Consider the following 25,531-nt stretch of genomic DNA (forward strand, 5'->3'; position numbering starts at 1 on the left):
GCAGGAGCGGATGCCAGGGACTCTCTCCCACCTCACCGCCCACTCTGCTTCCATTTCTGCACGTATTTCTCTCACAGCCTTGAACTGCATTCTCCTCACCACCCACCCCTTCACCTGGGTGGTCTTCTAGGTCCCCGCTTTGGGTCCTCTTCTAGGAAGCTTTCCTCGACCTTTTAAGACCAAGTTAAGCTCTCCCTTTTGGGTGCTTCCCTTCCCCTGTGCTAACTGCAACCTGAGCAGTGACCACACCCTATCGTTCCCTCGTCTTTCCTCCCTGAAAGATTGCTAAGCTCCTTGAGAGCAGAGATCCTGTTATTGGTTGGATCTCAATATGTGTAGTATGGACTGAATGCTTGTGTCCTCCCAAAATTCATATGTTGAAATCCGAACCCCCAAAATGATGGTGTTAGGAGGTGGGGCCTTTGGAAGGTGATTAGGTCATGAACATGGACCCCTCATGAATGGGATTAGCACCCTGATGATAGAGACTCCTCCCTCCTTTCCCCATGTGTGGAAACAGGAAGGAGACCAGGCATCAGGGTCGCCACCAGACACCAAATCTGCTGGTGCCTTGGTCTCGGCCCTCCAGCCTCCTGAACTGTGAGAAATACATTCCTGTGGTTTGCAAGCCACCTCGTCTGTGCTGTTCTGTTTCAGCAGCCCGAACAGAGTAAGACAACATATGAAGTGAGTAAATTTACAAACTACAAAGACCACTGGACTTGAGGTTTTGGAGAGATTTCAGGGAGATAGTATTGGAGCCGGACTCTGGGTGGTACTGGGGAGGCTGAGGGAGGTGGAGGCAAAGCCAGGGGAGCCGGAGGAGGGCTCTGGGGTGCACAGCATGGCACTGACTTGGACTTACTTTGCCCTGAAGTTTTGGCGAAAGACAAACCATTACCATCTTTAGTGGCTGATGAGAAAAACTGTAATTTAAAATAGAACGATAAGAGGAAGAGAAGAGCGCCTGGAAGGAAGCTGAGTGAGGCTTCTGGGTGCAGATTACACAGACGTGCTCAGTATGAGAAAACGCACTGATCTGAGATACATACTTCTCTGTATGCACAGTATAAGGGGGTTTAAAGTACGATGAATACTTTCTCTCTAAATCCCGTTTCCAGACTGGATCTCTTGGGAATCATAGAATGCTAGCTATAACAAGTTCAGCCTTCATCCTGCCCCTCCAGCCAAAGCATGGATCTGGAAAGCCTTCCGCAGGGCTTAAACGTATCTGAAAACCTTCAGGACCTCTACCTCCACCACAGCATTAGGATTCGGTGATCTGAGCCCCATGACCCAGCAAATCAGAATGAACCAGCTTGCTAATTGCTTGAGCGCAAGTTCAGTGTTTCTAAGATGTGCTTTCATTTTTGTTAATTGTGCATGTGTTTCCAATGAAAATTCCAAGTGTGTGTTGGAGCCCTCCACCCTTTGAGGATTGTTCACAAACAGCCTCCAGTGTACCCTGCGTGTGTGCCTAACGTTCCATTTCGAACACACGCTGCCCAGACATGCATGTTTATGGCCCTGCCTCTGTCTTCAGGCCCCGGGCCCCGCCCCCTGGTTCCATTTTTGTTTTCCTGGAAGCAGACTTGTCTAGGGACGCCTGGGATTCTCACCGGCCCATCCCCCTCCCCTGGTCCTATAATGACCCAGGCTGCTGACATCCAGTGGCTTCCCGGCTTCATTACTCATGTATAGCCTGTCTGTTGTTGGGGGCCCTGTCCCTCCTGAAGGGAGCCCTACCCAAGGCTGTGTGAACAGCCCCACCACGGGCAGAAGAGCAGTAGCTGTGAGCAGAAGGTCTGCTGCACCCAGGGCGCTCCGTGCTGTCAGACTTTGAGGAGCAAGCCAGGACCCGACCACCCAGTTCAGCCCCAGCTGGCCTAACCCAGGGCGGAGGACGCAGCTCACCCCTTGAATTCGGCCTCCTCTGTCTCCCTCTCCCCCTCCTCCATTCTGTACCCTCCCCCTCCCCTTCCTCCCTCCTCCTTCTCCCACTCCCCCTTCCTGCCCCCCCTTACACCCACCTTAAAGGCCTAATGGGTGATCATTTCCTGACAGAAAACTCAACTTGAATTGGGAAACAGAAGCCATTTGAAAAGAAACCGACTCCGCACTTTATTATTTTTCCAGGGAAAACAGGCTCTCCCTCTCGCCGGCCAGGGCGCCAGGGCAGGATATGCGTGGTGACAGGCCTGCAGCTCTCAGGACGGTGGGCTGAACCCGGGCGTCCTCACCGCCTGTTTCCCGCTGCGCTCCCTCCAGCACAAGTGGTTTTATTTCCGAGGAAATCGTTCCTTTTGAACCCGAGACTGAGCAAGGGAGGGAGCAAAACTGAGGAGGAAAAAAGTTTGGTTTCAATATGTGAAATTGGTTCCCCCCTGGGGGAAACGTTAATTCCTGTCAAATGTGTAGGGAGAACACAAAAGGGAAATTTTCCTCGTTTGCAAATGTGTTTCAGGGCACTCCAGCTCCCAGCCTCTGTGAAACTGTCTCACCTGCCTCCAAGGGGCTTCTGGAGGGAAAGCGGCCTGGGACGACCTGGAAAAGGGCGATGAAGGGACGCCAGCAAGGGGACAAAGTGGCTGTGCAGCCACCACCAGCCAGATGTGCCCTGTGATGTGGAGGGGACCGATGCAGCAGCAAGACAGAGAAGGGGGCGGCACCCGGCGGGAAGCAGCGCCTTCCCACGATGGACGAGGCTGAGAAAACACTTCTCCTAAGCTTTTCCCCTCTTCTTCTCCCAGCTGCACAGACTGCAGGGCCAAGGGGCTGCATGTCAGGGGACGAACAGCCCCGGGAAAGGGTGTCTGGAGACACTGCCCCTCAACTGATCTCGCCGAGCCATATAAACCGAGTCATGGCTGTGGTCGTCCAAAACATTTCCGCCCTGGTTTCTGAAATCCAGTGCCCTTGGGACAGAACAGTCAAGAATTGTAATTCAAATGGGTGTCTCTGGGGGCACTTCTGGGCATAGCTGGAGTTTTGAAGAGGAAGGGAAGACGGTGGGGGTAGCTGGCAACTCCAGCGATGAGATGGAGACCTTGCAGACACTTATCCTGCAAAAATAAATCACCCTGAAGGTTGGTAAATATTCATAGATAAATGAAAGCTGTGACAACCTCAGAGTTTAAAGTGAGATGGGCTATGAAATGAGGTCCTGTTAGATCTTCATCCCAAGTTGCAGATGGAACCCTCCACCTTGCGGGAACACAGAAGAGCTGGCTGGGATGAGACGCTGGGCACGGTCCCCAGGGACATCTAGCTTCTATAAGGCTCTCAGGTCCACTCAGGTGATCTATGTCACCTCCCACATTATTGCCCAGACCTCTGGAGGGAGTTAAGCTTTGTCCTTCCCAAAACCCACTTCTCTCACTGTTGTTTTTATATGTTTCAAACCTGTCTTCCTTGTGGGACTGGTGCCTTCCTGAGGGTGGAGTTTTGCTGTGTTGCTCCCCTCTGAATCCCCAGTGCTTACCTCAGACTGGCACACATTAGGTGCTTAATGACTCTTTGCTGAATGAGTGAATGAATGAACCCTCCCACTTGTTGCTACTGAAGGAGACTGTTGGGAAGAGAGTTGAGAAAAAAGGAGAGATGGCGGTTTTTAAACTCCCAACTGGTCTAACTTGACTTAGCACAGTTTAGGAAAGAGCTTTGAGGGCAAAAATCCCCTAACACTATTCCCAATATCAGCTGAAAGAAGCCTGGCCTGGCGACACATGGAGGGTTCCCACTGGGTGACAGGAGCGCCGCCTGCCATGCTGGGGTGGGGCTTGGGGAGCTGGGTGCATGGTGAGAGTTGCCAGACACACAAACAAGCAGACTGTGAGAAGGCCAGCTTTACAGAGTAAGCAGCAGCTCCCAGGAGATGTAATGACACCAGTTGCTGGTGTTGCCACAGATTCCCTAGCCCCACTCTTTTGGGCTGAGGCACAGAAGGCTGCAGTTAAAGTGCAGGTGTTATCCTGGAGGACAAGCTAGCAGGAACTTAGGGAATGAGACATAAATGCTTTGATGGTCAACAAAAAGCATCTTAGTGCTTGGAGCTTGGAAGAGAAGGGACCCTCAAGTGAAACCAAGACGAATGCTGGCAGCAAAGGCAGTGAAGCAAATAGAAATGTGAGAAGAATATTTAGAAAAGAGAGCTGCTACCCACTTGGCCAATATAAGTTCCTACTCTAGGTTTAATTCCATTTTTCACCACATCTCCAAGTCGATAGAGGAGGAAACTGCCGTGGACACACTTTGTGGTGACTTCAGCAAAATGCGACAGAACAGCCACAATATTTTTATAGGCAGTATGGTGAAATAGACACTGGATGATAAGAAAGTTAGCTGGATTTGAAACTGATGAACAATTGAATCTGAAGAATGATTCATGGTCTGATAACATCTAGAGTTGTTCCTAGAATTTAACTTTTTTATCAGTCATTTTTTTGAAGAGAGAAAATATCAACGTTGCAAATGAAAAAATAAAATAAAATAAAATAAAATAAAGAGAGATTGCCAGTACCATAGACGACAGACTCGGGATTCAAAAGGCCATCAACAGTCTCAAATATTGGCTGAAACTGATGGAATGAAGCTTAACACAGAAGAAAGATAAAGTCTTACATTTAGTCTCCAAAAATAAATCACAGAACAGGGTGGAGGAGACTCGGGTTGGCCGACGTTCATAAGAAAAAGGTCAGAGGATTAAGGATAACTAGAATGTAAATAGAGGAGGAAGAGAAAGCGTAAAACTAGAGAAGTGACCAAAAAACCAGGATGCACTTCTTGGGAAAGAATGTTTTGGGAAATGTGAGTGTTCCCTTCAAACATTCAGAGGACAGTCTATCAAGAAGAAGAGGGAGCTGCAGAGGGAAGTCAGGGAGACAGACTTGTTCCACAAGAGAACGAAGAACCTCCTAGAAATTACAGCTGTGCATCATTGACATGGGCTCTGCCTCGGGAAGCAGTGAGCTCCCTGTGCTGGCAAGACCAGATCCAAGTCTTCTACTGACAGATACCTTGCAGACAGCAATCTTGCAGTGTGTGGTACACCAAACTAGATGATTCCTCCTCGAGTCTCCTCTCTTGCATGTCCTCTGATTCTGGGAGCATTGAGGAAGCCTTTGTTTACAGCACTGAATTATGACAACAGACCATCTTGATAAGAACACACATCCTAGGAAATAGGGAGTGGTGAACAAAACATTAAAACAAAGCCCAAGCGGACAGAAAATTTTGTGCATTTCACCCTTTTGACAAGGATACCTGTGGAATGGGTTTGAAGAAAAGGGTAGCCAAGGTGGAAGCTCCGTTGACCATGGTGGGAAGAGCTCAGTGCTAGGTGGTCTAGCATCTTAAAAGTTCCTCTCAGTCTTTTAATTCTGGGTCACTTTTTTTTAAAATCCCTTTCCCTGCCTTGGTCTTGGCGAGGACACACATCATTAGGTCGCTGAGTTTTCCTTGTGAATCACTCATAGAACAAGCAGTCACTCTGCCATGTCATAAAATATTTTTCCACTTAAGGACACAAAAGAATTTGTTGTGAACACAGAGAACCCTGACATGCCATCCTCTTGCCAACAGTCCCAGAAATTGTCTGAAAGAAGAGAGTCAGAGGAGGGAGGAGAGTAAGTGGTGTCTCCATACTCAACACGCAGGGCTTCTCCAGGCAGGTCTTATTCAATCCATCTGGCTGGTCTCATGAAACATTCTATTTTGTACCTTCTGGGGCTGTTGAAGAGGCAGAGTGGAGATTTATAACAACAGTTGTTCATTCCAGCCCAACTGGTTTGGCACAGGGAGGACCTGTGTTTTTCAGAACAGCTTTTCGACATTCCTACATGAGCTGAAATGCATGAGAAGTTCAGTTTTGAAACAACCAGATGTTTTTGACGGGGAAGAAATAGATGACCTAAAAGGAGGCTGGGAGGATAAACTCAGGGCTTGGGGGAGAGAATGGTACCCCAGGGAGCTCATGTCTTTCTCACAGCTCCTACCAGCCACTCACCATGATTAGCCAACTTGTCCCAAAGCCAGACCCCACTCAACATTTTCCTTCCCACTTGGGCTGCAGTGCCAGTGCCCAGTGCAATGCTAGGAGTTAAGTGAAGCCAGCCATCTTCTACTGCAGACACTGGGTGGGGACAGGGGTACATGGCCAGGAGCAGACCTCTCAAGGCAGAACTAGCCCAGGTGAAGCACATACACAACGGCTGTAGAACGTAACAGAAATGACATGGAGCTTAGGAGTGGGGGCTCTGAGGGTTTCCACCACTGATTCGGTCATTCCCTTGAGCCCTGGTCTCATCATCTATAAAACGAGGGGCTTGGAACAGACGATCCCTAAAGACTTCTTAGCCCCCTTGATTCAGTAGGTCCCCAGTTCTTCTCTTCCTTAAAAACAGATGGGACATTGAAACTGATCATGAAGAAATAGCTTCTCCATTACCAGTGAGATAAGAGATCAAAAAGGTTTTATCTCAATAAAGGTGGCATTTCCTGATTTGAAAAGCATAATTACTTTATTACAGTCATTGAATTAAACCTATATTACAGTGGCCATAGTCACAGATGTTTCAAAATTGTCCATTTCAAATATCCTGACCTGCTATTTGACCCTGAGTTCTGATTTTTTCAGCTAAGAAGCCATGGTCAGGTACCTATAAATATTGGTGGGAAAATAGACCAAGGTGGGAGAGCTTTAAGTTCATATTTAATGATTGCTTTTATCCTGAGTATAAGGTTTTCCTGTCATTTTTTCACATCCTTTTCAGGTAAGTCTTTTTTGGGGGGAGGGCAACAGAAGCCCAAGAGTCACACACGTCCTCCTCTCTGGTCTCCGGAGGGGACCTGAATCCTCTCCGGTGTGTCTAAGATGTTGAGCTACACCAGGTATCTGCTGCTACAGCCAAGAGCCAAGGGCTCCAGTTGTCCTAACTAGTGCTCCTTGGTGGTCTGGCACCTGCTACCATTCCCTCCCACTCTTGTTACCTCTTTCTCCTGTTTTACAAAATCCTGCTTGGGCATAAGGGGAAAAGGGACTCTGAAAAGTAGGTCCAACTGAGAATGATTTTCTCAAAGATCTTGAAGGTGCCTGTCTTCACTGGTACTCCCCAGATGCCATACTGGCTTGATTTCCAGAGCTGTGCAGTAAACTCTCGTGCTGCTCTTTGCCTGATGAGCCCCAGCTTCCCAGGCAGCTCCCCGTGCTTTCCAAGTGCTACTAGCACCTGGGTGATTTGTTTCACATTACTCTTGTAAAGTTGCTGCCTCTCCTAGAGCCGCGTCAGCACACCTCCCTCTTCTTCCCAGAGAGCCAAGAGAAACTATTAAAAATGTGTTTGAAATTACACATTCCCCACTCTCCTTGACAGAGGAGCTTTGCAAAGCTCGTTAAGAGAGCTGGAGAAAATTCCACAGCACATTTCTGGGTTTATGGTTATGATTTTGCATGTGCGGCTGAGCTAATAGAATGTGACTTTGGACATCCCTGATCCAAGGGAAAATGGCCGCCTAAGTCCAGAGGCTTTCCTACCAGAGAGCACTGATGGCTACCATTTTGGCTATTCACCCCCATTCGCTCGACTTGGAGACTTCTTGAAAGAGATGAGAGCCAAGGAGACACAGACAAAGACAAAAGGAATAAATTTAAGAGGATTTTGGAAGGAGTCCTCTCATTTCCCTTCCTCTCTGTCCACCTCCCCCTGCACCCACCTCATGCTCTTTCAGATGTTGGATGGACTGATTTAGGCTCATTTTACAGCTTTTCTCTGACTCCGTGAAACTGAGCTCTACCAGAGCTGGACTCCGACTTGTAAATAATCTCAAGAAGCCCCTCTAAGTAGAAGCAGCCTGTTCAGTTCAATTTTCTCCTCCAGTTACCGTCGATGACCTCCAGACATCTTAATTTCTTACATAATACCCCAGCGAGAAAAGCCACCTCTCCATTGCCTCTCTTGGAAAGAATGTTACGTTGACTTTCTCCCTCACTGCCGCATGAACATGACAACGTGCAAACCAGCCCAGCTCAGATGGGGAACCACCACATCGAAACTCCACACACAGACCTCATGGCTTTATAGCTTCTCCAGAAGATTCGAATGCCTGGTGAATGTATTGCTACACAGACACATTAGAAGTGAAGTTCTCTACCACTTCACTGAAACTGATCTTCTGCTATAAAAACACTGGAGTCCAGTGAGGTTTTCCATCAAGCAAAATGTGAAACAACACCTTCTGACCTCGGGCCATGTAAATGATTTAACAAGCAACAGCTAACCATACGGAGTCCGTCTAATAAGAAACATATATTGAGAAATCTAGCATGTGGAAGAACTTCAGCAGAATTTTGAAAATCCAGCAAAAATGGGAACTGAACAGCTCAGAAACACTTGATTTCCAGTGTCTTATAAATTCCTGAAGTAAACAATGGAAGACATGTGGAACACAATGAACACAACTTCATCCTGAGCCAAGAGTTTAGAGAATGCAAATCATACCTTCCCTCCTAGTTAGCTGCTCCTTCAGTTCTTGAACTGAGAAACCATTGTTAAATAAGCCAGCTATCCCCAAAAACATGAACACCAGACTTTTCCTTTCACTCAGATTGAATTCAGAGTCTCTCCGTCTGAAGAAACTGGAAGAGGAAAAACAAAATTCTTATCAGGATTTTCTGGTCAAGATGGCGGAGTGGTAGGACCACAATCTCGCCTCTCTTCATGACTACAATAAAACCACAGCTGAATGCTAAACAACCATTGAAAAAAAGACTGGAACCTAGCAAAAAGAGACCTTCTGCAACTGGAAACATCAAGAGGGAACCACAGCAGGGCAGTAGGAGGGGCATGCTTGCTATATAATTGGGCCCCATACCCTGCGGGTGGGCAACTCACAAGCTGAAGATTTGTTACAAATCCACAGGAGTGAGAGCTCTAAGTCCCACGTCAGGCTCCCTAGCTCGGGTCCTGGCATTGGGAAGAGAAGGAGACCCCAGGACATCTGGTTTAGAAGACCAAGGGGGCTTGGCTCTGGAAGCCTCACAGGACTGGGGCAAATGGAGTCTCCATTCACTTGGGAAGGGTGCACAGAATCTCATGTGCACCAGGTCCAAGGACAGAGGCAGTGATTTTGTAGGGACTTGGACCAGACCTGCCTGCTGGATTTGGAGGGTCTCCTGGGGATGTGGGGGACAGCTGCACCTCACTTGGGACATAAAAGCTGGTGGTGGACATTCCGGGAGTGTTCCTCTGCAGGAGCTTTCCTGGGAGCTGACATCTTGACTGGATCATTAGCACCAAGACCGAGCCCCACCCAACAGCCTGTAGGGAAGCCTCAGGCCAAACAACATACAGGGTGGGACCACAGCTCCCCCTCCCCAATCGGCAGGCTTCCTAAGCCACAAAGGCCTCTGGACACAGCCCTACCCACCAGAGATCCAGGACCAAGCTTCACCCAGCAGTGGGCAGGCACCGGCTCCTCCTGCCAGGAAAACTGCATAAGCCCCTCGTCCAGCCTCACCCACCAGGGGCAGATACCAGAAATAAGAAAACAATCCCAAAGTCTGTGGAAGGAATCCACAAACAGAAAGATAGATGATATGGGGTGACAAAGGAATATTTCCCAGGCCAAGGCACAAGATAAAATCCTAGAAGAAGAAGTAAGTGATGAGAAAGAATTTAAAGTAATTACGGCCAAGATGTTCAGAGAACTCAAGATGAGTGTAGATGCACAGAGTGAAGATTTTAGCAGAGTTGGAAAATATAAAGAACACCCAAACAGAGTTGAAAAATAAAGTCACTGAAATGAACAATACACTAGAAGGAACCAAGAAGAGACTAAATGAGGCAGAAGAACAGATCAGTGAGCTAGAAGACAGATTAGTGGAAATCACTGTGACAGAACAGAAAAAAGAAAAAAGAATGAAAAGAAATGAGGGTAGTTTAAGAGAACTCTGGGACAACATGAAACGCACTAGTATTCACATTACAGGAGTCCCAGAAAGAGAAGAGAGAGAGAAAGGACCTGAGAAAATTTTTGGAGAGATAATAACTGAAAATGTCCCCAACTTGGGAAAGGAAACAGTCACCCAAGTCCAGGAAGCACAGAGAGTACCACACAGAATCAACCCAAAGAGGAACACACCAAGGCACACGGTCATCAGATTGACAACAATTAAGGATAAGGAGAAAATATTAAAAGCAGCAAGAGAAAAGCAACAAATAACGTACAGGGCAACTCCTATAAGGTTATCAGCTGATTTTTCAGCAGAAACTCTACAGGCCAGAAGGAGTGGCATGGTATATTTAAAGTGATGCAAGGGGAAACTTACAATCAAGAATACTCTGTCCAGCAAGGCTCTCATTCAGACTTGATGGAGAAATCAAAAGCTTCAGAGATAAACACAAACTAAAAGATTTCAGCACCATCAAACCAGCTTTACAACAAATGTTAAAGGAACTTCTCTAGTTATCAAACCATAAGAAAAGAGAATAAAAAGAAGAAAGAGAAAGAAAAAAAAAGAGACCTACAAAAGATTGCATTGGCTATTCAGGGTCTTCTGTGGTTCCTTATAAACTTTGGAATTGTTTGCTCTAGTTCTGTGAGGAATGTCACAAGTATTGTGATGGGGGTTGCATTGGATCTGTGGGTTGCTTTGGGTAGTGTGGCCATTTTGATAGTGTTGATTCTTCCAATCCAAGAGCACAAGAAGTCTCTCCATTACTTTGAGTCATTTTGATTTTCAGAGGATAGGTAACCTCCTTGGGCAGGTTTATTTCTAGGTATTTTGTTGTTTTTGATGTAATGGAAATGTCTCTGCTAGTTATAAAATTCTGGTTTTTGAAGAGAAAAAAAATGAATGAAGGGCTGCAAATGGCAAAATATCCTTTTTATGGGTGAATTGTATTCCACTATATATATGTGTGTGTGTGTGTGTGTGTATGTATATATATATGTATATGCTTCATCTTCATTATCTATTCAACTATTGATGTGCCCTTAGGATGCTTCCATATCTTGGCAATTATAAATAATGTTGTTGTTAATAGCAGTGTGTATGTATCTTTTGGAATTAATTCTTATGTTGTGGGTGGCTTTATTCCTTTGATAACTATGTAAGTTTAAAAAGCTAAAGCTCAAAACATTCTCAGAAACAATGAACAATACATATATGTAAATTAAAAGTACATGTGCAGTAAAAAATAAAGATCTATCAAGTCATGAAAGACATGGAAGAAACTTAAAAGATGTATTACTAAATGAAAGAAGCCAGTTTGAAAAGGCTACAAATTGTATGATTCCAAGCAAATAACATTCTCAAAAAGGCACAGCTACAGAAACAATAAAAAGATTGTGGTTTCCAGGGCTTTGGGGAGAGGAAGGGAGGGAGAAATGAACAGACGGATCACAAGGAATTTTTAGGGTGATGAAATTATTCTGTATGGTACTATAGTGGCAGTTACATGTCATTATGCATTTGTCAAAACCCATAGAATGTACAACATCAAGAGTAAACCCTAATGTAAACTATGGACTTTGGTTGGTAATAATGTGCCCGTGTGGGTTCATCAATCTTACCAAATACGCCATACTGATGAGGGGTGTTGAGGGTAGAGGAGCATGTATGTGTGGGTGGGGAGGGGTATGTACGAACTCTCTGTATTTTCTGCTCAATTCTGTTGTGAACCTGAAACTGCTCTAAAAATATAGTCTATTTAAAAAAAAGATATTTAACTCTAGAAAAAATGCTATGGCCAAGTAAATGTCTATAATGATAAACTACATATATTATCAAATTATAATGCAATATTTGTACAGAGAAAACCATATATACAGTTCTTTTATACAATTTAGGTATAATAGTTACCAAAACTGTCTTGAGAAATGTGGCTTGATGAAGGTTCAAACTGAGTAACAGATGAGGCTCTTAAATACATTCCTTTCACTGCTAATTAGAGATAATCCAAGCATTCTGTGAATACTGAGAAAGTCCCACACTTTTTGGTGTATTCTGGGAATTCTAGTACATTTTAGATGGAGATGTTGACTGTGAAAAAGCTCACTGCTGTGCTCACTGGTAAAGCTGGAGGAACTCTGGTCCAAAGGAGGGGATCCCCCTCCATCCACTGGCCCCAGTGCAGTTCAGGTGGAGATCTGACCTAGTGAGTGAATGAAGACTTCAGCTTGGGAGGCCTGAGTGGAGGGGCGGGGCCAGTACAGCTTTCATACAGGGCCCACTCCTGGGAAACTGACCATCAGGACTTGGTGCTTGGTCCCCTGGCTGGTTTGTAAAAGCCCCTTGTGATGTGATTCTCATGACCTCTTCCAGAATCTCAAGCAGTTTTAGCATCTCTGGCATCTCTTCTTGTTTAGACTGCAGGAATCTTTCTTTAGTTCTTGGACAAAAGAATTGAGTTCCTTCCTCAAACTCAGGTTGACCATCATAACTTTCTGTAAGTGTCGGTGAGGCTGGGTATTTTTTTACTGGCTCCTTCTCTAGCCTGGCATTCTGTACAGGTGTCTCCATCCTGGCATACTCCTTTTTAGCTGCACAAAGCTTGTCAATGAGGTGGCATTCTCCTCAATCTGTGCAGGCAGTGTTTCTGCCAGCTGCTTTTAATGTCTTCCATAAAGGCGACTTCTAACAGATTGAACAGGTCTGAAAGTAAATAAGACACCCATCAATAAATTGAGGACAGGCAAACTCAACACTGTCTCCCACTGGAGGCTCTGGAATGTGAACTGAGAGCTCCGGCCATTGGGTAGCAGCAACGCCAGGACCGCACTCAGCTTCCTGAGGATCAGCCCAAAGCCAAGCTCCACAGAGGACGGCAGCCCCTCTATGACACTGACCCACCCAGGGCTCTGCCCAGTTACCATGGATCCACCAGCCACAACAAGCCCCAGCGGACACCCCAACATTCTACCTGGGACCCAACCAGCAACTGACATCCTGGATTGGTCAGCTGTCCAGTCAGTGTTTTGGGGAGGGACTGTGTCAGAGGGGAGGGCTGTAACGAAAATGTCATTCTCTCCATTATTGTCTAATGGTAATTTTTTCTTACCTTTATCTTTTTGTCTTTATATCAATATAAAATAAAAATATAGTGAAATGTGTCAAAAAAATTCTTATCCTATTGGATTAAATGTATCTCTTGATAAAATAAATGCTGAATTCTTAACAGGACATTATACAACCAGCACCAAAAGGATTCTTTATTCTGCAAAAAACTGAAACCCAATTTCAGGTCAAAGAGTTAAGAAACAATTTCCAAAAAACAATTCTGAAACCACATCCATCTGTCTAAAAAGACCTCGTTTCCAAAACCCTGTTGTAAGCTTTTTGTTTCCCTGAATATGTTTTTCTTTCCATCTTCCAACTTTTACCTAAAGCAAGGACCAATCTTTACTTACAGAAATATTTCAGAAAAAGTTTTCATCCCAGAATGTTTTCTCTTCTTGATTTCTAAGTATCCTTACCCGCAAAGCCAGATCTTTTTGTTTGTGATAATCACTACCTGCAAAGATCTGATCCTTTTACATGAAAATGTGTGTTTTTCAAATTAACAACCACTTTACATTCAATTAATCATTCAAAGTTCACAGGCTTTTAAACAGTCATTTTCATCCTTCCGTTGCTGCCATGAAAGAGTTGACTAGCATGCAACCCTGCGGCCCCTAAAAGGGACATTTGCTCTCTGTATTTAGAGGTACGTGGGGCACTTGGTGTCCTGAGAGTTTGGGACCATCTGGTACATGGCACACGGTACATTCCTCAGATGCAGGACTCCAGTGCACTGTCCTTCATCCAACAAAAGGGTGGCACTTGGCTAATGAGGAACCCATGCATCAGTCTAGTGGCTGGTACTTGAACTACTAGTCTAGAGAAGTAGCATTTTCTAACTGGTGGTAACTGAAATCTCTCTCTGATTTGGGACAGGAACTCTTCATCTTGAAATGTACAAGGAATCAAAGCATGGAGGTGTTAAAAACAAGACAACAGCCCCAAATGGAGTCACTTATGCTAAACCCCACATCACCAAACTGAGACTTCATTACAGTTTTGGCCTCTCCCAGAAATGGAATCTTAAGCCCGTCCATCAGGAATCACCTGATCAGCACCCAGTAGGCAGTCTGACTCATAGGCCCCTGCCATCCCCTAAAGGAAAGTGACTAACACACTTTTAGCCTCCCTGTTCATTCCTTTCTGCCTATAAAAGTCTTCCATTTTGAATGTATAAGCGAAACAGAAACATACTCATGGATAGAGAGAACAAACTTGCGGTTACCAAAGGGGAGAGTGAAGGGGGAGGACAAATTAGGGGTAAGGGATTAACAGACACAAATTACTATATATAAAATAGATAAGCAACAAGGACCTACTGCACAGCACAGGAATTATACCCATTATCTCGTGATGACCTGTAATAGAAACTCATCTACAAAAATAGTGAGTCATTATGCTATATACCTGAAACTAACACAATATTGTAAATCGACTATACTTCGATTAAGAAAAAAAAAGTGTTTCATTTTATACAGCTCCTCAGAGTTTATTTCTATCTGCTAAATTGAATGCCTCCCTATTCACTGAATCTTTGAATAAAGCCAATAAGGTCTGGAACATTTACTCAGTAATTTTTGTTTCTCAAAAGAGGGTAAGACTGGGTGTCTCAGTGTTTCACTCAGGTGGAGGGTGAGACAGCTGAAAAGAAGACCCGACACACATTAGCAGAGCCCTAAGAGTGAAGTAAGGAACAACTGATTTTCCCAGGTGAGAGCAGCTAAAACCTCAAGCTTTTCTGAAATCTCTAGGCTGTAATTAACTTTGCTGTCAATGCTCTCTGCCCTGGGAAAGGTAAAAAGGGGCAGAGAGACTTCCTGGGCTTCAGATGGCTCTTAGCACCACGTTTTCAGAAACTGCTTTAAACAAAGAGGAAACTCGCAGAAGAAATTTCCTTTGAAGGGCACAGAGAATTTAAGGAGAAGCAAAAACGTACCTGGCAGAGCCTGGCTGGTTTCTGATTTGCCTATGTTATCCTTTTGAAAAGCCAGTGACTCAAGCACGCCAGCCTCCCTACTGATGACGGATGCTGCAGATGCCTGTGCCCCAGCCTGTCACGACACTGCTTGCCTGTGATGACCAGCTTTGGAAGAAGGAAGAGCAGCTTCACTTCAGCCACATATGCATGAAATCGTCACCGTCTGACAAACAGAAAAGATAAAAACGGTACGAAAAGATATGTTTAAAGTACCTATGTTGGAAACATAAACAATTAGGGGGTGGGGGGGAGCAAATGTGGGTTGAAAAAAATCTATATTTGGTGAGGAGAATTTCTTAGAAATTTCTCCCCCCAAAACACAAAAAACAATAAGGAGAGAAAAAAAGAGAAATAAGGAAAGAAAAAGGGGAAAGTCAGTGAATTTAAATGTAAAAAGCCTTGTGAAACTGAAGTCTGCTGGGCTCAGTGGGACTCAGCAGCTGTGCGAGCTGGCAACCCACCCTTGTGTGACTTCCCTTCTCTCACTGGGTTATCTGCTTAGAGCCAAACTAACTGCCCAATTAACACCAGATTATCAACTGGAAAAATTCTCTTGTGATTCAGATTGTATCATTTCCCCAGGGACACCCCCCACCCCTGTCTCCAGGAACCCTCCACCAAACCAGGCTCCTGTTAAAATCTGTCTTACACCCAAGATTTCCCGTCACAGCACTTCCTACCTTACAGTTTGTGGGGTGAGCATTTGATTTTCTGTCTCCTCTACTGGCCCACAAGCCACACGGAGCTAGGTGGGTGTTAGCTTTTGCTCAGTGTCGATCCTCAGCCAACAGCACCATGCCTGACACATTTGCTCATTCATTCATTCATTCAATAAATGTTCACTGGGTTCATTCTATGTAACAGGATCTGTGCCAGGGAATGGGAATACGTGTGACATCAGACAGAAAAAGGCTTCTACTCTCCCAGTGGAGTTATTTTTTTAATATATATATTGAAGTATAGTTGATTTACAATGTTGTGTTAGTTTCTGGTGTACAGCATAGTGATTCAGTTATACATATACATTCTTTTTCATTATAAGCTATTATGAGATATTGAATAAAGTTCCCTATACTATACAGTAGAACCTTGTTTTCTATTTTATATATAGTAATATGTATCTGAAAATTCGACTTCAATTTACCCCTCCCCACCACTTTCCCCGCTGATAACCATAAGTTTGTTTTCTATGTCTGTGAGTCTGTTTCTGTTTTGTAAATAAGTTTATTTGTACCATTTTTTTTTTAGATTCCACATACAAGAGATGTCATGTGATATTTGTCTTTCTCTGTCTTACTTCACTTAGTATGTTTCTGGGTCCATCCATGTTGCTGCAAATGGCATATCTTATTTTTAATGGCTGAGTAGTATTCCATTGTATAAACATACCACAACTTCTTTATCCAGTCATCTGTCAATGCACATTTAGGTTGTTTCCATGTCTTGGCTGTTGTAAATAGTGCTGCTATGAACATTGGGGTGCATGTATCTTTTTGAATTAGAGTTCCCTCTGGATATATACCCAGGAGTGGGAGTGCTGGATCATAGGTTAAGTCTATTTTTAGTTTTTTAAGGAATCTCCATACTGTTTTCCACAATGGCTGCACCAAAACTACATTCCCACCAACAGTGTAGGAGAGCTCCCTTTTTTCCAACATTTATCATTTGTGGTCACCGTGTTTTCATTCAGGGATGGAATTGGGGTAGGAAAAGCAAGGCAAATACAGAAGTAAATTAAACAAACAAGGTAACTTCAGATACTGTCAAGTTCCATGAAGAAGTAAAAGGATGATACGGCTCTGAATGCAGCCCTGGGGTGGGGGTGGAGGGAGGTGGGAGGCGTCTGATAGAGCTGTGGGAGAAACCTCAGAGAGGGGGTGTTTGAGCAGAGGCAGGAGGGACAGGAAGCGGTCATCTCTGCAAAGATCATGGCGATGGAACATTCCACAGACTGCACACTCCTTCAGGTGACAGAACTGGGTACATCTGTGAAAGAGCAAGGAAAGGACTGCGCCTGCAGCTTGATGGGATCTGGGGAGAGAGGCAGACGGCGAGGTGGGGTGGAAGACAAGGCAGGTTGTGTGGGTTATGGTAGGAGTTGGGGTTTTGTTCCAAGGTCATGGGAAATCACCGGAGAGGTTCAAGTGAGCAGGACATTGGAATGATGTGACTGTCACTTTAAAAGAATCACTGACTCTCACATACGGGGGTTTACGGGATTGTGTAGTGAAAACAAGGGATATCCTCATTCGGGGATTGCAAAATCACAACATTAAGCTTTCTGGTCTGGTTAGTAGGGGTCTTCAGATAGCTCTTCATGGCGACTCCTTCATTTGAAAGCATCTTTGCAGCAAGTGAGGCAGAAATCCCAGTGATTAGAGCTGCCCTTTACCAGTAGGATTCAGACTTAGTGAGTCAGACCCAGGCATTGAGAGCATCCCCGCTGTGGCTGAACAATGAAACTTAGGAAAGAAAGTGAGGGAGAGAAAGAGGAGGAAAGAGGTGGCTTGTTTAGTAAGCGTTATTGGATTTGCTCCCTTCTTGAAAAGCTGGATTTACAATAAAATTTAGTCATCTTCTTCAGCAAGGGAATTTATTTCAACCCAGTTCAGGATGGGGGGTGTAGTCAGAGCAATGTCATAGGCCACTGCTTCTCAGAAAAAAAAAAAGCACTCTAACACCTAGGAGTGAGTGAGGGAGAACCCTAGGAAGGCAGCCTTTTCACCTCCTATTCCATAATATGCCTAGATTTGTTTTAAACTTTAGAGATTACAGCATCCCAAGTGAGTTGTCCAAAGTCCTGTTTTGGAATGTGGCAAAAGTGGAATCCAACCAGCGGGTAAACATCCTGCATCCCAAAGCAGTGCTCTTCATCCTGCCTCGGATAGGATGCAGCCTGGAAGATGCTCAGCTGGAAGATGAAGCGGTTGACTGGCTGTGAAGCGTTTAAGAGGTTGGAAAGCAATGTCTTCTTTACAGCTTCCACTACAGTCCTCCTCTTCTGATGGATTTCCATGTACTCACAATTCAGTGGAGGAAGCCCTTGGTAATCAGAGTCAGTTTTTCAAAATGTGCTGGACCAAGGACAAGGACTTGATAGAGAAGATGGTCTTCAAGAATGAGTAGGATCTGGGTGGGTCAGAAAGTTTGTGTCCCCTCCTCCATGTTCATATGTTGTAATTCCAACCCCCAAAGGTGACGGTGTTAGTAGGTGGGGCCTCTGCGAGGTGCTAAATCAGGAGGGTGGAGCCCTCATGAATGGGATTAGTGCTCTTATAAAAGATTCCCAACACACAGCCACCATGGCGAGAACAGCTCGTAGTCTGCAATTGTGCTGCCCCCTGAGACTTCCAGCTTCCAGAACTGTGAGCAATGCATTTCTGTTGTTTAATTAGTTAATTAATTAGAATGAGATTTAGAAATTTTAATGTTTGAAAATTTTCTATCAATTAAGTTATTTTGCTTGTCTCTCATAGCGTTCTGGTTTTTAAAAAAAAGTCCAACCCTCTGGGAAGTCCTGGGCAACCTGACACATTGCTGCCACTGCCCCAGGGTGCCCGGTTTCCAGTGTGAGAGATGATGGTCTAGGCCACCAGGGTCACTACCCCACACCCCAAGAATTGGGTCCACACACCAAAAAGATGCAAATGGAAGCCGGGCGAGAGGGAGGGAGGCAGGAAAGGAGGAGCTAAGACTCCTGCCCAGGTTCCAGAATATGCCTGGATTTTTAGAAGGTGCTCAAGTCCTTAACAGCATCCTTCCCTTCAGGGTGTGCCCCGTTATTCCTACAGGCCCCCTTGGGTCCTGGGTTGATTCCCAGTTCTACAACCACTGCTCCGCTCACCACAACAGACTCTCTTGTTGCTCACTTTTTTTTTAATTGACGTAGAGCTGCTTAACAGTGTTGTGCCTTCTTGCTTATGTTTTGAAGAAAAGCCACGTGCTGTGCATTAGTTGAAGAAAACCAAAGGGTCTCGCATCATCCTATGTCAGTCTAGATGAATTGTTCACGAAGTTCATGTCAGTTTCTCTGTTTTGCAAAATCAATGCAATTTCCCTCTTGCTGAGCCAACACCAAGCCCCCAGTCAAACCAGCCATCAGCCGTTATCTTTCAAAAAAAATCAAATAATGAAGTATTCTTGCTTTCCTGAAATGTCTTAAAAAGCTTACTTTCAGGCCGACACTCTGCTGGCCAGCTTTTATTTAGAAACACGTTTTTCACACATTCATGTCAGTTCTCTGGAAGAGAAAAGGGCCCAGAAAGTAAACAAAGCAGCTGAGGCTGCTGCCCACCGCCAGGCCCCGGGCCCTGGTTAGGCCCGAGCCGTGAGAATGTAGCTTTGCAGGCGGTGGCACCAGCCAGACTCTCCTTCAAAAGGGACCCTTGTTGCCCTGGAGGGTTGAGAATTGAAAAGGAAAGCTTTTCAAAGCCATCAGAAAGTGAAAATCAATCTAAGTGCATCCATGTAGCACCAGCATGTCAGAATTCATAATTAGGGGTCATAAATCTTTCTGCAATGGAGCAAAAATAAGTAAGCTCAGGCGAGCACAACTCGAAAGGCTGCGGGCGGACACACACTCCAAGTGTCAGCTTTAATTTATTTCTCCACTTGGAAAGAGGAGACTTTGACAGCTGGCTGCCAGTCTGGAGGGAGCCTCCTCAACTCTTCTTCTGGCCCAGACAAAGGTTTGAATGTTGTAGGGAGACATCCAAAGAATAACACAGGAAGCTTTTGACTTCTTCCATTGAAAAAAAAGAGTGTTCTTTGGAAGAGGTGGGGGATGGGGGGAGGGAAAGAGAACAAATACCTTTCTCTAGGAATCTCTTTTTTATAATCTAAAATGCTCAGCACATTATAACCAAATACCACCACCAACAAAACCAAATACCAACAAACAAACGAAAAGGAAAAGTCTGATTTACAGTCTGCTGTTGGATGCATCTGGAGGGGGCTTAGGAAAGACATTCACAAACCATTGTGACTGCATTGAGAACTCTGCTGGGACAGAGAGATATGTCTATAAATGTGTGTGTATGTATTCACACAGTTCAGAGTGTATATAACCATGTTCCTTGTGAATGGAAGCAGCACCGTTAGCGCATCGCCATAGGAGGGGCTCTATAGTAAGGGAATTTCCTGAGAGCGCCACGTGGAGAAATGTCAAGGATCACGGGACCCCTGGAACTGATTCCCTGCCATTAGACTCGGCAGTATGAAAATACACTCGTTCCTTCTCTTCTGCTGTCACTCACTTGAAGACATCAAAAGAGCAAAACAGGAAGCTTCATGGGGAGCAAAGTAAAAGAGCCACTAGGGGAAGATTCCTGAAGTTCTCTGGGAAGCTGTCTTCTGCAGCCACCGTTTGAGATTAGAGCCACAGCTAACGAGCTATGAGCTGAGTCAGGATAACACATGCAAGCTGTCTGTCCGTCCGGGCATGCAGGAGTCAGGCTGGGACTTAGTTACCAGATCCCTGGGTCACCCTTGAGCTTTTGTGTCTCAGTTTCCCTTGCCTATAAAGTAAGACCTTTCTGTCCTAGTGAATTATTTTTATGTTTAAGATAAATGAGGTTAGAAGGTTATTTCCAGGCTGTCCCTCTGCTGGCAGCCCTTTTAAAGCCTGAAATGCCTTAAATATACAAGAAATGTATTGCTCCCAGATTACTGGGCGGAGAGTGGAGAGCAGAAAGCAGGTCACTACCCACCCAGGGTAGCAGCCTTTTTTAGTTTGTTTCTTTTTTCTTGTTTTTCTAGTTCATTTACTCTTTTTTTTTTAATTGAAGTATAGTTAGTTATAATGTGTCAATTTCTGGTATACATGTAATGTCCCAGTCATACATATATATATACATACATTCATTTTCATATCCTTTTCCATAAAAGGTTATTACAAGATATTGAATATAGTTTCCTGTGCTATACAGAAGAAACTTGTTTTTTATCTATTTTTATATTTAGTAGTTAATATTTGAAAATCTTGAACTCCCAGATTTATCCCTTCTCACCCCTTTCCCCTTGTAACCATGATTATTTGCTATGTCTGCGAGTCTATTTCAGTTTTGTAGACGAATTCATTAGTATCTTTTTTCTTTTTTTAGATTCCACATATGAGTGATATCATATAGTATTTTTCTTTCTCTTTCTGGCTTACTTTACTTAAAATGACAATCTCCAGGTCCATCCATGTTGCTGCAAATGGCATTATTTTATTCTTTTTTATGGCTGAGTAATATTCCATTGTATAAATATACCACAGCTTCTTTATCCAGTCATCTGTTGATGACATTTAGGTTGCTTCCATGTCTTGGCTATTGTATGTAGTGCTGCTGAACATTGGGGTGCATGTGTCTTTTAGAATTAGAGTTTTCTCCAGATATATGCCCAGGAGTGGGATTGCTGGATCATATGGTAAGTCTATTTTTAGTGTTTTGAGGAATCTCCATACTGTTTTCCATAATGGCTGCACCAAACTATCTGGTTTCTCTTGAAGGCCAATGTGGTATGGGAGGTGGTATGTGGAAAAGGAGCCGGTGACTATTTGCAATTTGTATGCAACCAGTGGTATGGAAGGACAGGAGCTCATAGACATTGGGGGCTTTCATGACAGCATCCTGTCTCTTCCACACAGGCAACTCACAGGAAGCATGACTTGTTAGAATTGCAACATCACTTTTCAGACCCATCTGTCTTCCACTGTCAAGAGGAGCTAGAGAAGTTAACTTTTAGTTAAGTTAGCATTTGGAATTATTCATTGGGGAAGAAAATACCTGATCTTATACTAGACTTTGCCTCATTTCAGGAGACAGATGCCATCAATTTATCTCAGGTCTAGCTAGCATGCCAATGCTGGTAAATAACAGGGCACATGTAGCATTCCTTGGCCATGCTACCTTGTGGCTCCCAAGGAAGAGGCGCCCAAGTACCAAGAGTCAGTGGAAAGGACCCTCTTGAACTCTTCAGATACATCTCTTGGAGGTGGAATTGGGCATCTGCAGGCAATAACTCCAGGGCTTAGGTTTTGGCCGGTCCTCCCTCATTTCACCACCCTTCCCCCCACGTTCAGCCCATCCCTAAACCACCATTTAAGCTCCCTTCTGCTTGAAAGTTTTCTTTCATCTGAGAATCCAACACTACAATACTTGCATAATATTGTGGAATAAATAACCTGCTATTCCAGTCATCATTAACCCTTTCAAGGGCACAGTAACACTCACGAATTCCTTTTCTTCCTGCCAATGTCCTCCCCTTTATTTAATTATTTATTTTTAATGGAGGAACTGGGGGTTGAACCCAGGACCTCGTGCATGCTAAGCACGTGCTCTACCACTGAGCTATTACCCCTCCCCTCTTTTAAAAAAATTTTTTATGTCCTTCCCTTTAGGCTGGTCCCCATGGTCATGTAATTCCTCCAGGAAGAAAAAAATCATTTCCTCTGTTCAGCAGGTTCATTCCTGATTGGTTTCCCTCATGCCTCCAGTATCCTTCATTCCTTATCATGAAACCTCAGTGGCATCGAACAATAGACATTTCTTTTTGCTCACAAGTTCTGTGGGTGTTTGGGGAAGTTTTGCTGACCTGGGCAGGTGTGGTTGATTTCAGCTGGGCCTGGGTGGTCAGTTGGCAGGTCAGCTGGGGCCCCGGTGGGAGGAGCCACCTCTGCTCCACTTGGCTTCCCATCCTCCCGAGGGCACCGGGGCTCATTCATGTGACTGCTGGGCAGAAGCACACAAAGCCTCTTTAGGCTGGTACATTATTCTTCTAGAGCATTCTGCTGGCCAAAACAAATCACAAAAGTTGGCCCAGATCCAAGAGATGTCGATAAGAGGCCATCATTCAAAAATCCAAGAATGTTGATAAGAGCAAAAATAAACAAATGGGGCCTAATTAAACTCATAAGCTTTTGCACAGCAAAGGAAACCATATGCAAAACAAAATGACAACCTATGGAATGGGAGAAAATATTTGCAAATGATGTGACTCACAAAGGCTTAATTTCCAGAATATATAAACAGGTCATATAACTTAATTTAAAAAAAAACCCAATCCAAAAATAGGCAGAAGACCTAAACAAGAAATTCTCCAATGAAGACATACAATTGGCCAATAGGCACATGCTCAATATCACTTATTACCAGAGAAATGCAAATCAAAACTACAACAAGGTATCACCTCACACCAGTCAGAATGGCCATCATTCAAAAATCCAAGAATGATAAATGCGGGAGAGGGTGTGGGGAAAAGGGAACCATCCTACACTGTTGGTGGGAATGTAGTTTGGTGCAGCCATTATGGAAAACAGTATGGGGAGATTCTTTAAAAAACTAAAAATAGACTTACCATATGATCCAGCAATCCCACTCCTGGGTATATATCCAGAGGGAACTCTAATTCAAAATGACACATGCACCCCAATGTTCATAGCAGCACTACTTACAATAGCCAAGACACAGAAGTAACCTAAATGTCATCAACAGATAACTAGATAAAGAAGCTGTGGTGTATTTATACAATGGAATATTACTCAGCCATAAAAAAGAATAAAATAATGCCATTTGCAGCAACATGGATGGACCTAGAGATTGTCATTTTAAGTAAAGTAAGCCAGAAACAGAAAGAAAAATACTGTATGATATCATTCATATGTGGTATCAAAAAAAAAAAGAGACACTATGAACTCATCTACAGAACAGAAACAGACTTGCAGACCTGGTAAACAATCTTATGGTTACTGTGGAAAGGGTATGGGAGGGGATAAATTTGGGAGTTTGAGATTTACAAATGTTAGCCACTATGTATAAAAATAGATTTTTTAAAAAGTTTCTTCTGTATAGTATGGGAACTATGTTCAATATCTTTTAATAACCTTTATTGGAAAAACTATGAAAACAAATATATATATATATATATGTATATCCATGACTGGGACATTGTGCTGCACACCAGAGATAGATACATTGTAACTGATTGTACTTAAATTAAAAAAAAAAAAAGAGAGATGTCAAAACAGGCTCCACGTCTTGGTGGGAAGAAGTCACTTCTAAATCACACTGCAGAGATTTGGATCCACAGAGAGACGGAGAGATGGGTCCACTTTTACTATAGCTTTACCCTAAATGGATGAGACAAACAACCCTTATGTTCCACATTAGAGGATAATGATAGCTATTTCTTTGCGTGGATGTTTGTCTAAATTTAAGAATTTATTGGGTATGGACGTCTCTAATAGCAAGTCCTAAAAAGAAAATTGCTCTATTTTTTTTTTCTGAGGGGATTTTTCTGAGGGGCTTAGCCTCCTAGTGACTAAAAATCTTTTCATTAACTGGAACAGGTTGAAGAAGAGAAAAAGAAAAAGAAAAAGAAATATATGTATATATATATATACACACACACCTTTCACCTTAATTTCAGGGTTAAAGCTTTGAGCCTTTTTTTATCTAGACTTAAAGAAAAGCAACTTTATCAAAGGAGAGTGAACTTCTCACAACGTCTATTAACAAGGGAGGGTAAGATTTTGAGCTTCTTGGTAGATGTAAGCTGGTCCATTCAAACTTCTTACAGCTCCCTGATAACACAGACCTGCGGGTTTTCATATCCACATCCAGCCTCTTAATGTGCTTATTTATCCCTTAGGTGACTGGATCCAATTTGACAGCCTTTTGGATTTTATATGGTATAACCATCTCACTGCAGAAATAATAATTTTAATAGTTTATTTTTTTTAATTTTTTTTCTCATTTTTTGAAGATATGTTTTTATTGAAGTACAGTCAGTTTTACAATGCTGTGTCAGTTTCTGGTGTACAGCACAATGCTTCAGTCATACATGAACATACATACATTCGTTCTCATATTCCTCTTTACCACAGGTCACTGCAAGATGTTGAATATGGTTCCCTGTGCTACACAGTACAAACTTGTCTCTTTCTCATTTTTGAATTGAAGTACAGTTGATTTACAATGTTGTATTAGTTTCCGGTGTACAGCATAGTGATTCAGTTACACATATATATATAATACATATTCTTTCTCATATTCTTAAAAATTTCAGAGTATTGGAGAGTCAGGGTTGGAAACCGTCTTGCTAAAGCCAAGGGAAATCTGAACTGGGGAGAGGGCCTCCTGTGGGCCCTTTTGCAGGGACACCTGCCTGAAACAGAGGCTGAGGTCACTTCCCACTCACCCATGGGAGGTAATCTTTCCCTTTCCTGGAATGGGCTAGCCCTGTGGTACAGAGGTCATTGGTCACTCCACATCCTGCCCCCTTGCCATGTGAATTTCGGTTCTTCTTTCTGGGTGGAATGCTCTTCTTCCCTTGACTTTGGGCTCCGCTACATGACTTGCTTTGTCCAATAGGATATTAGCAAAGTGACACAAGCAGAGACCTGCTTTCTTGAGCTCCCATCATGAGACGAATGTGCCTTGGGTAACTGAACAGTCCCCAGAAAATGAGAAGCACCTAGAAGATGCTTGAACTGCTGAAACCATCCAAGCTGC

At 43.9% G+C, this 25,531-nt stretch overlaps 1 long non-coding RNA gene across 3 annotated transcripts; it reads right to left on the reverse strand.

The window, feature by feature from the left end:
- Positions 1 to 2,103: 2,103 nt before the first annotated feature.
- LOC140691471 (uncharacterized) lies at positions 2,104 to 12,821 on the reverse strand. 3 transcript variants are annotated; one of them, XR_012067102.1, is made up of 4 exons: positions 11,861 to 12,821; positions 8,496 to 8,632; positions 5,016 to 5,173; positions 2,104 to 2,337 (listed from the first exon to the last, which is right to left on the reverse strand). It is a non-coding gene; the product is annotated as an uncharacterized lncRNA (long non-coding RNA). The 3 variants fall into 3 exon arrangements; XR_012067101.1 differs by lacking the exon at positions 2,104 to 2,337 and adding an exon at positions 2,508 to 3,062; XR_012067103.1 differs by lacking the exons at positions 2,104 to 2,337; positions 8,496 to 8,632 and adding an exon at positions 2,508 to 3,062.
- Between the last annotated feature and the right edge of the window lie 12,710 nt (positions 12,822 to 25,531).

Source organism: Vicugna pacos, chromosome 35, assembly GCF_048564905.1.
Source record: "Vicugna pacos chromosome 35, VicPac4, whole genome shotgun sequence".
In the NCBI taxonomy this organism is placed as follows: Eukaryota; Metazoa; Chordata; class Mammalia; order Artiodactyla; family Camelidae; genus Vicugna; species Vicugna pacos.